The following is a 9,056-nucleotide window of genomic DNA, read 5'->3' as shown; positions in this document are numbered from 1 at the left end:
GTGGAAGGATTTTGAGTAGAGGCTGGTGAGATGGAAGGGTTTTGAGTAGAGGCTGGTGAGATGGAAGGGCTTTGAGTAGAGGCTGGTGATGTGGAAGGATTTTGAGTAGAGGCTGGTGAGATGGAAGGATTTTGAGTAGAGGCTGGTGAGATGGAAGGATTTTTAAGTTGTGGAGCTGCAGCTCTAGAAGTCCCAGCGTAAGGCTGGGATTTTAAGAGAGCCTGTCCTACAGAGCTACAAATAGTAAAAATAGTAAAATAGTAATTTCCTGTTACTAATAGAAAATTTCAGACATCTTAGGCCGGGCGTGGTGGCTCATGCTAATAATCCCAGCATTTTGGGAGGCCAAGGTGGGTGGATCACTTGAAGTCCGGAGTTTGCGACCAGCCAGGCCAATGGTGAAACCCCGTCTCTACTAAAAATACAACAAACTAGCTGGGCATGGTGGCACACGCCTGCAGTCCCAGGTACTTGGGAGGCTGAGGCAGGAGAATCACTTGAACCCTGGAGGCGGAGGTTGCAGCAAGCTGAGATCACGCTGCTGCACTCTAGCCTGGGCGACAGAGCGAGGCTTAGTCTCAAAAGTACATTTCAGACATCCATAATTTATTTATCATAGTTATACTTATTTTCCTTCACAGTTTATCAGTGTAAGTATAATTAGCATCTGATTGAAGCCAAATTCCTGCTTTCTTTCTATACACTTAATAATTCCACTGTTGTCTCAGTTGGCACGTCACCTCCCAAATCTGAGTACAAGCACCTTCTGCTCCAATCACATCCCCTTTTTCCATAAGCTGACACCAGAATCCATGAGCCCAGCTGGGGACCAGTATCCAAGACAGCTTCTGGCTGGATTCTCCCCAGCCACCATCCTTCTGAACAGCAGGCCCTGGGCACAGACAACTATGGCAGGAATGAGTCCCTGCCATCCACAGGACTCCCAGAGAGGGCTATTTGACCTCATGAGAGATTGCCCCAGAGACCCCATTTTTACTTATATTTCTGAAGAAGTCTTACTTGAGGATCAAATGGGAGAGAGCGTATAAAAATGTTTCGCAGGTTGCTTGGTGGTGCACAGTAGGTGGTGTGTTTTGCTCATCAAAGGCATTCTGCTGGAAGTGGGATGTCCGAGCAGCTTGTCTGGCCTTCTTGTCGCAACAGCACTGCTGCTGCTGGTCCCGTCTATCAGAACTGTGGCTGTCACAGAAGAAGTTGCCGATGCACAGCCATGAATCACAGCGCGAGGACTGCTCATAATTGCCTCAAATATGTTTTTGGTTCTCAAATTTAAAACCATTTACTGCTGGGAACAGATGTTAAATTCAGGACGCTTGTCAATTGTTGACGCTATACACAAAAAAAGATGCTTAAAATTAGAAGCCTGATTGAATTTTAAGTACAGTGATCACAGTGGTTGGAACAGAAATAATTTAAAGGGTAAACAGCTTATTGTGGGAGATGAAAGTACGCAATGGAAGGAGAAGCTGAATTTGAATCGGAAAACTCATGATGTGGAATTGTATAAGGGATTCTACGACGATCATTAATTATTACTTAATTGTAACAGAAACTCTCTAGCAGCACTTAAGGAACATTAATACCAGATACACTCATTCATAACTTAAGTGATCACAAGAAAAGCCACATGGATTCAGTAACAGTAACAATGATTACTCTCATGTGTTGGGCACCTACTATGTGCCAGATAATGGACTTGAACCTTTATACATCTGATTAGCGTTTAGGCCACTGATTGTTCTTGAGACCACAAAGGATTGGCAGTCCCTTGCTTTGGCCAATTGAAAAAATCATGCTGAAATGACAAAAAATTTACCATTTTAATCATTTTGAAATGTAAGATTCAGTGGCATGAGGCAAATTTACAGTGCTGTGCAAACATCACCACCATCCATTTCCAGGTCCTTTTCATCACTTCAAACAGACTCTGTACGTATTAATATTAAACAATACATTTCCAGTCCCCCTTCCCTACTTGCTGGTGTCCTTTGCTATTCTTTCCATCTCCGTGAATTTGCCTGGGCCAAATCTGGTAACACTAATGTTACCTCTCCTTCACCCCGACTCCCAAACTGCCCACTGATGACAAGGTCTGCTGTCCTCGCTGTGCTGATGCCTCATGGGATGCGGAGCTGGGCAGGTTAGCTGGAAACACCTCTGGACCCCCAGAACGTTGTCAGAGGCATTTGAACTACAGCGACTCCATCTTAAATAGGAGCTGGGTAAAATAAGGGGTAAAGTAAGGCTGAGACCTCCTAGGCTGCATTCCCAGACGGTGCGGCATCCTAAGTCACAGGATAATGTAGGAGGTCAGCATGAGATACAGGTCATAAGGCCTTGCTGATAAAACAGGTTGCGATAAAGAAGTCGGCCAAACTCTACCAAAACCAAGATGGCAACAAGAGTGACCTCTGGTTGTCCTCACTGCAACACTCCCACCAGCACCATGACAGTTCACAAATGCTATGGCAACATCAGGAGGTTACCCTACATGGTCTAAAAAGGAGAGGCATGAATAATCCACTCCCTGTTTAGCACATCATCAAGAAAGGACCATAAAAATGGGCAGCCAGCAGTCCTTGTGGCTGCTCTGCCTATGGGGTAGCCATTCTTTTATTCCCTTACGTTCCTAATAAAGTTGCTTTCACTTTGCTCTGTGGACTTGCCCCAAATTCTTTCTTGTGCTACATCCAAGAGCCCTCTCTTGGGGTCTAGATCGGGACCCCTTCTGGTAACAGTATCACAAGGAGGTTGTCCTCAAAGAAGGCCGGATGCCTGCCATCAGGCTGCGGTAGGCCTGCTTCCCCTGCGAAGGCCACCTGCCGGCCGCTGGCTGCACTCCTCATCCTGCCAGGGCTCAGGATGGAGCAAGCACGTGGAGGGTAAGTCCTCTCATGTTGCACACCAGCTGCAGTAGCTGCTTCTAGTTTTGTGAGTGGGCCGCAGTCTCCCTGGCTTCCAGGCATTTAGACATATTGGTGCTTCTTTCAAGAACACTGGCCCCTCACTGTTGCCTCTGCTTTGCTGAACTAACTTAATTCTTCGAGTCTTGGCTGAGAAGTTCTTCCAGGAAGCTTCGCTGTTTCTGCAGGGTGCCCCTCCTCTGCCTGCTGTGGTGTCCAGCATCCTTCCAGGGTGTTCTGTGCGTCTTGCAACCCAGCTCTGATCACACTGCTCTGCTGGCATCTGCTCACCTGTCCCTCCATCCTCCTAGCTCAGGGGTTATATTGGGCAGGCCCAGGTCCCATTCATGGCTGCAGTCCCCATCACTGGCACCATATCTGGCACACAGTTGCTATTTGGTAAGTGGGCTGAATCCCTTCCATAGCCTCCGTTCCCTGGAGACAATCACAGTATGTGGCCCCTTCTCTGCCTGCTTTTACTGGCATGTGCCCGAGTTTCCATGCTCCTGTGCTTACAGGGTCCCCCAAACACATGGACTTGTGGGAGTAGATGTGTATGGAGGGTCCACGGACAAGTGACAGAAAGGGGAGGAGGCTGCCGATCACCCCTGCTCGGAAGACTGCACTTCAGCTCCCTGAGAGGGAAATGTATTGTGTTGTGTATAAATGGGTATTTGTTGAAATTTAGTGAGTTCAGGTCACGACTCAGTTTCTGTGTCCTCCCAAAGTTTGCTCCTCAGCTGGGATTCCTGGCTGCATGTGTGAGTTGTGAGTGTCGCAGTCTTACTTGCTTCCTGTTGTGACTGCTGGTGGACTGTGAGCAAAGTGAATTTTAATTTTCCTAAACCTACGGATGTTATTTCAGTTTGAAATGAAACAGAGATATCCTATTTCTGCCTTGTTATCTGCTTTGTGTGGTGGGTGAGAAAATTATTACATAAATACTATGTGTCAGGCCTGGATCTTCCAGAAAGAACTCGATGAAAAGCACCAAGAGGGTGCCAGCCATCCAGGGAAAGTCTTTGGTGATGTTTCAGGGTCTGAGTTCAAGTCTCCATCGTGAAGTCTTGACGTGGAAGAAGCATGGCCAGCACTGTCCATCAGTGTGAACAGAGGACTGACATGCAGCTTAGGAAAGTCAGAGCCCCTCATGTCTCTCCTTTACTGAGTCCTCTCACAAAGGTGCATCATAGAGGCATGTGTCTATGAATTTGTAATTGCTACAAGGCAGTGAATGATTAAGATAGAGCTAGAGATGGGTTCAGATTCCGTCACTTATTACTTCTGTGACTTATAGCTTGTTACTTACCTCTTTGGGCCTCAGTTTCCTCATCTGTAAATTGGAGATGACAATCCTAGCCTTCTAGAGTGGTTGTGAAAATGAAATGAGACAAAGCAAGTGCTCACCATTAGGCCTGGCACAGCACGAATGTTAAGCATCAGTATACTTTTAGTTCAATTACGATGTGGAATTGCAAACACACATTGAATTTGGGCTGTAGTCTCCCATGTGCTATCAGACAGACTCTGATTTCTGTATTCTTTCCCCTTTCCAGAGTAGAGTCATCCATGATTCCTATCCTGAGACTAATTTATTCTGCGATCTAATGAAAGATCTTCAGGAGGGTGTTCCAGGCAGCTGTCTGCCTCCCCACTGGGGAAAGACTCTCCTGTCTCAGGTTATTCCTGCTTAAGGTGTTTGGCAATATGACCATGAAGGGGGAATGTTTGGTGTGGTTGGGGCAGGTGACAAAGGACTTCTTGTGGCACGTCTTGGTGTCCCTATGTGGTCAGTTGTGAGCTCCTCAGCAGGGGAGGGCTGTGCGCACATGGGCATGTGTGTGTACGTGGCCACGGAAGCCTCCCTGTGCCTGCTGGGGGCCTGGGATCGGCCCAGCTGTCTAATGTTGACTAAGGCTGCTGCTGTGACAGATGTTCTTTTGCTTAGAGATTCACTGTGGCGTATTTAGTACAAGAACTTGGGGAAGCAGTTACTGCTGGAAGATTCATACTCTACATTAAAACTTCTTTATTAGCAATCTGATTTAATGGGTAGATAATCCAGAGTCCTGGAGACAGTCATCTGCCACCAATTGAACACATTTTATCAGATAATGGTGTGAGAACTGACTGGGCAGAAGACCTGTGGGGTCTCAAGTTGCTCTCAGAGCTCCCAGAATCTAGCAGAAGTTGTTCTTTTTTTTTTTAAGTGTCTAAAGGTATCCTTCCGTCTCCACTCTATCTCAGTCCTGCTAGTTTTTATAAGCAAAAACCCTGGTGAAAGACAGAGGGAAAGAGTTGAGCCTGGAAGTCGGGCTCTGCCGCTTGTTTACTGTGTGACCATTTTGCTTCTCTGGCCTGGCCTTGTGACCATGTCACTACCTCTTATAGTACAGGTTATAGAAAATTCCCTTACACCCCTCAGATGCAGAGTTCTAGTCTCATGGCGGAGAATGGGTGATCACTCAGTTCTCACCACCCTTGATGAAAGGTGGATTCCATAACTGGAAACCCATCTGTTAACTAATTGGATGGTTAGTATTTCCTTAGCTAATACTAAGCTCCCAAAGCTTTCCATTTATCTTTCAAACAGCCAGGCTTATAGATCCCTTGAGAGGGCTGCCACACAGCCCTGGTGATTCTGGGGTTAGGTAACTGCCAATGGAAACTAGAGGCAGTGTTTGTCGGACTCCGCTCATGTTCTGCCTCCTGGGGTCTCTCTCACGGGTATTTTGTTCTTAGTAGGTTCTAGAGAAGTCTGAGGGATGGTGGCAAAGGCAGCTGGAATGCCCATCATGCCAACAGATGAGCTTCCTCCTCAGGACACAGGAGCCTGGTTTGCTGGTTAGCCATAGAATTGCTTTTTCTTTTGTCTTTGCCATTGTGTGTCTGGTATATTGTTTCTTTTCAAAAGCATTAGTAGGTAGTTTTATTAAGAAAAAGAAAAAATGAGAAAAAGAAAGACAGTTAAATTGAGCCAAAGCAGGAAAAATATTGCAAAGTAAGACCCTTATCTAGTTTGTCTAGCTTTGCAAAATCTTATTTATCTTGACTAATATTTCCATATTTCATCTTATTTTTCCTTATGTATTCATACATTAAATCAATGTGCTGTGACTTGCTCTAGTAAAGTGGAACTGAAGGTCAAGAATTCAATTGCCCGGTAGCCACAGGGATACTCTTTGGTGTAACACCTGACTGGTTAACAGATGGATTTCCGGTTATGGAATCCATCAGGGCCTGCAGTGGTCCTCACAGTGACTCTCACAACAGAAGTGTGGCTGCTCATCTGTAAAGCCCGTATCTGTGTTTGAGGGCTTCCTCAGGCATAGACCCAGACTCGAGGGGCTGGTGGCACCTGTCTGCATCCAGCTTTCCATTCTCCTATGTGAGAACCCCCTTCCTGGTGTCAGGAGCCATGTCTTGGTCTGTAGGGCAAGGAGTGGGCTTGCAGGGCAGAGAGTGCAGGCTCATAGGAGATCACTTTGCCAAAGCTCAGAGAGTGTTGCTGAGCTGGAAAGAAGTTGTACCCAGTCACTAGCTTTCCTCTTTCACCTGGGCTCAAGCCTATATATAGAGGAACATGGCTCTTTGTGGTGGGGCTTGCAAGGGCATCAGAAAAGTACCCAATTACCCTGAAACACTATCCCCATCAACTTGCATATGTGTTTGCCATCCTAGGGTTCTGCTCTTTCTGTGTTAAGACATCCCCTGCCCCCATAAGGGAGAATCCATATAGCTACGACAATGGCACTGGACGATGCTGGTGGTTCAGCTCCTTCCTCCAAGATCAGGGCTGGGCCCTGGGACTGGAGAGGTAGAATCTCCAAAGCCATACTGGGCCTGGGAACTTTGTCCCATGTCACACTGTCACTTTGTTTCAGAGTGATGCAGTCCTCACCAGGCTTGTAAAGAAGAACTTAGTCACTGGAGTGAAGGTGTTTCCTGGGGCCCTGAAGTATGAGTTGCTTGACCTGGGCCCTGGGATTCAGTAAATTCTGGCATTATAAGAGCCAAGGTGGGTGCAGTGGTTCATGTCTGTAATCCCAATACTTTGGGAGGGGCAGGAGGATTATTAAAGCCCAGGAGTTTGGGAGGCTGAGGCAGGAAGATTGTTAGAGCCTAGGAATTCAAGAGCAGCCTGGGCAAGATAGCAAGACCTCATCTCTACAAAAATTTAAAAAAAATAACTGGGACAGGTGGGCGTGGTGGCTCATGCCTGTAATCTCAGCACTTTGGGAGGCCGAGGCAGGAGGATCACTTGAGGTGAGGAGTTTGAGACCAGCCTGGCCAACATGGTAAAACCCCATCTCTACTAAAAATACAAAAATTGGCTGGGCATGGTGGCAGACACCTGCAATTCTAGCTACTCTTGGGAGGCTAAGGCAGGAGAATCACTTGACCACAGGAGGTGGAGGTTGCAGTGAGCCGAGATTGTGCCACTGTACTCCAGCCTGGGTGGCAGAGTGAGACTTCGACTCAAATAATAATAAAAATAGCTGAGTGTGGTGGCATGTGCCTGTAATCCCAGCTACTTGGGAGCCTGAGATGGGAGGATCACTTGAGCCTAGGAGTTCAAGACTGCAGTAAGTTGTGGTCACACCACTGCACTCTAGCCTGGAAGACAGAGTGGGATCCTGTCTCTATTAAAAAAGAAAAGTGACATGGGTTTAGCTGGTCCAAGTTCCTTGCAAACCCTAATCCCAGAGAAGAGAAGGTGATTACAGGAATGTGATGGCCAGAGGCGGTGCTATGTCTCGAGGAAGTTCCTTCCCCAGCCTCCTTTAAAAGTATGCCCTCAGCAGTTGGGTCCCTCTCCTTCTTGGTGCCCCTCCCTTGTCTCCTCTCTAGCTCTGTATTGGTCTTTGCCAGCTCCTCAGCTTCTCCGGCTCAAAAACTCTCAGTCCTGTCTGTGCTGTGGTAGCCCTACGTTTTTCTCGGCGTTTTCTGGTGGCTCTTTGCGGCCTTAGGTAGGTCTCTGTGTGCAAAGGGGCTGAGCTTCAGTAAACATTTATAAATATACATTCTGTAAATTTATAACATTTACAGAATATACATTCTTCTCAGCACCACATCACACCTACTCTAAAATTGACCATATAATTGGAAATAAATCACTCCTCAGCAAATGCAAAAGAACGGAAATCATAACAAACTGACTGACCCAGGTGGGAAGGCCCAGTTTTCCGTGGTGTCCTTGTCCTGCTTTAGTGTCTTTGGGTGGCAAGGCCTGGGTCCTGAGTCCTGACAGGGGGCCGGAGTGTCCAGAGCAGGGTGGCTTGTAGGGATAGGCGTTCCTAACCCGGCTTTTCTGTGGTGGGCTGCCAGGGCCCCTCCTGAAGAAGCTGTGTTACACACTCTGCCTGAGCCACCCCAGCGTGCATCTCTGCTGTGCCCTGTCACTGCTTCCCCACTGTGAACCACAAAGCTTGGGCCTGTGTGCTGGTGCCTGGCCCCTTCCAGGGGTTACCGAAGGTGCCCAGGTGGAGGATATTGGAGGACTGGGTCCAGTGAGGGGGATTTTCTCTTGGATCTCAGTAAAGCAATTGTGGGTAGAAAGAAAATGTTCTCACAGCCCCGAAGCTGAAAACAAGGGGAGCATAAATAATCAAGACAAAGTCCTTTGGGGCTCATGTCTGAGGTGGGAGATACAGATTTGATAATCAGATTTCATCAAAGTGCCACGTGTAGGCTGGGTAGCCAGGCCTGCGAGTAGCAGAGCCAGGACGTCTCTCCAGCCTGGAGTGTGGCACCATCTGATGGAGGGGAGTACAACAGAGATTCAGCTAATACCTATAATTTCCAGAGAAATCAATTTAGGTGTCACAATCGGAGCATGGAATTGGAGTGAAGAAAATGCCTAGGAGCTGATAAGTGTCTTCAAAAGGAACTGAAATTTCATGCACGTTTTTTTTTTTCTTTTTTTTGGAGAAGGAGTCTCTCTCTGTTGCCCAGGCTGGAGTGCAGTGGCATGATCTCAGCTCACTGCAACCTCCGCCTCCGGGGTTCAAGTGATTCTCCTGCCTCAGCCTCCCAAGTAGCTGGGATTACAGGCACACACCACCATGCCTAGCTAATTTTTGTATTTTTAGTAAAGCCAGGGTTTCACCATGTTGGCCAGGCTGGTCTCAA

The 9,056-nt window shown here is 47.3% G+C and overlaps 1 pseudogene; it reads right to left on the bottom strand.

Annotated features, from left to right (window-relative positions):
* Nucleotides 1-1,016: 1,016 nt before the first annotated feature.
* LOC108306998 overlaps nt 1,017-9,056 on the bottom strand; it is a 36,130-nt pseudogene continuing 28,090 nt past the window's right edge.

The sequence above is a fragment of the Cebus imitator genome, unplaced genomic scaffold (assembly GCF_001604975.1).
Source record: "Cebus imitator isolate Cc_AM_T3 unplaced genomic scaffold, Cebus_imitator-1.0 Scaffold76, whole genome shotgun sequence".
NCBI classification, from domain to species: domain Eukaryota; kingdom Metazoa; phylum Chordata; class Mammalia; order Primates; family Cebidae; genus Cebus; species Cebus imitator.
This window is presented reverse-complemented; position numbering and strand designations above follow the sequence as displayed.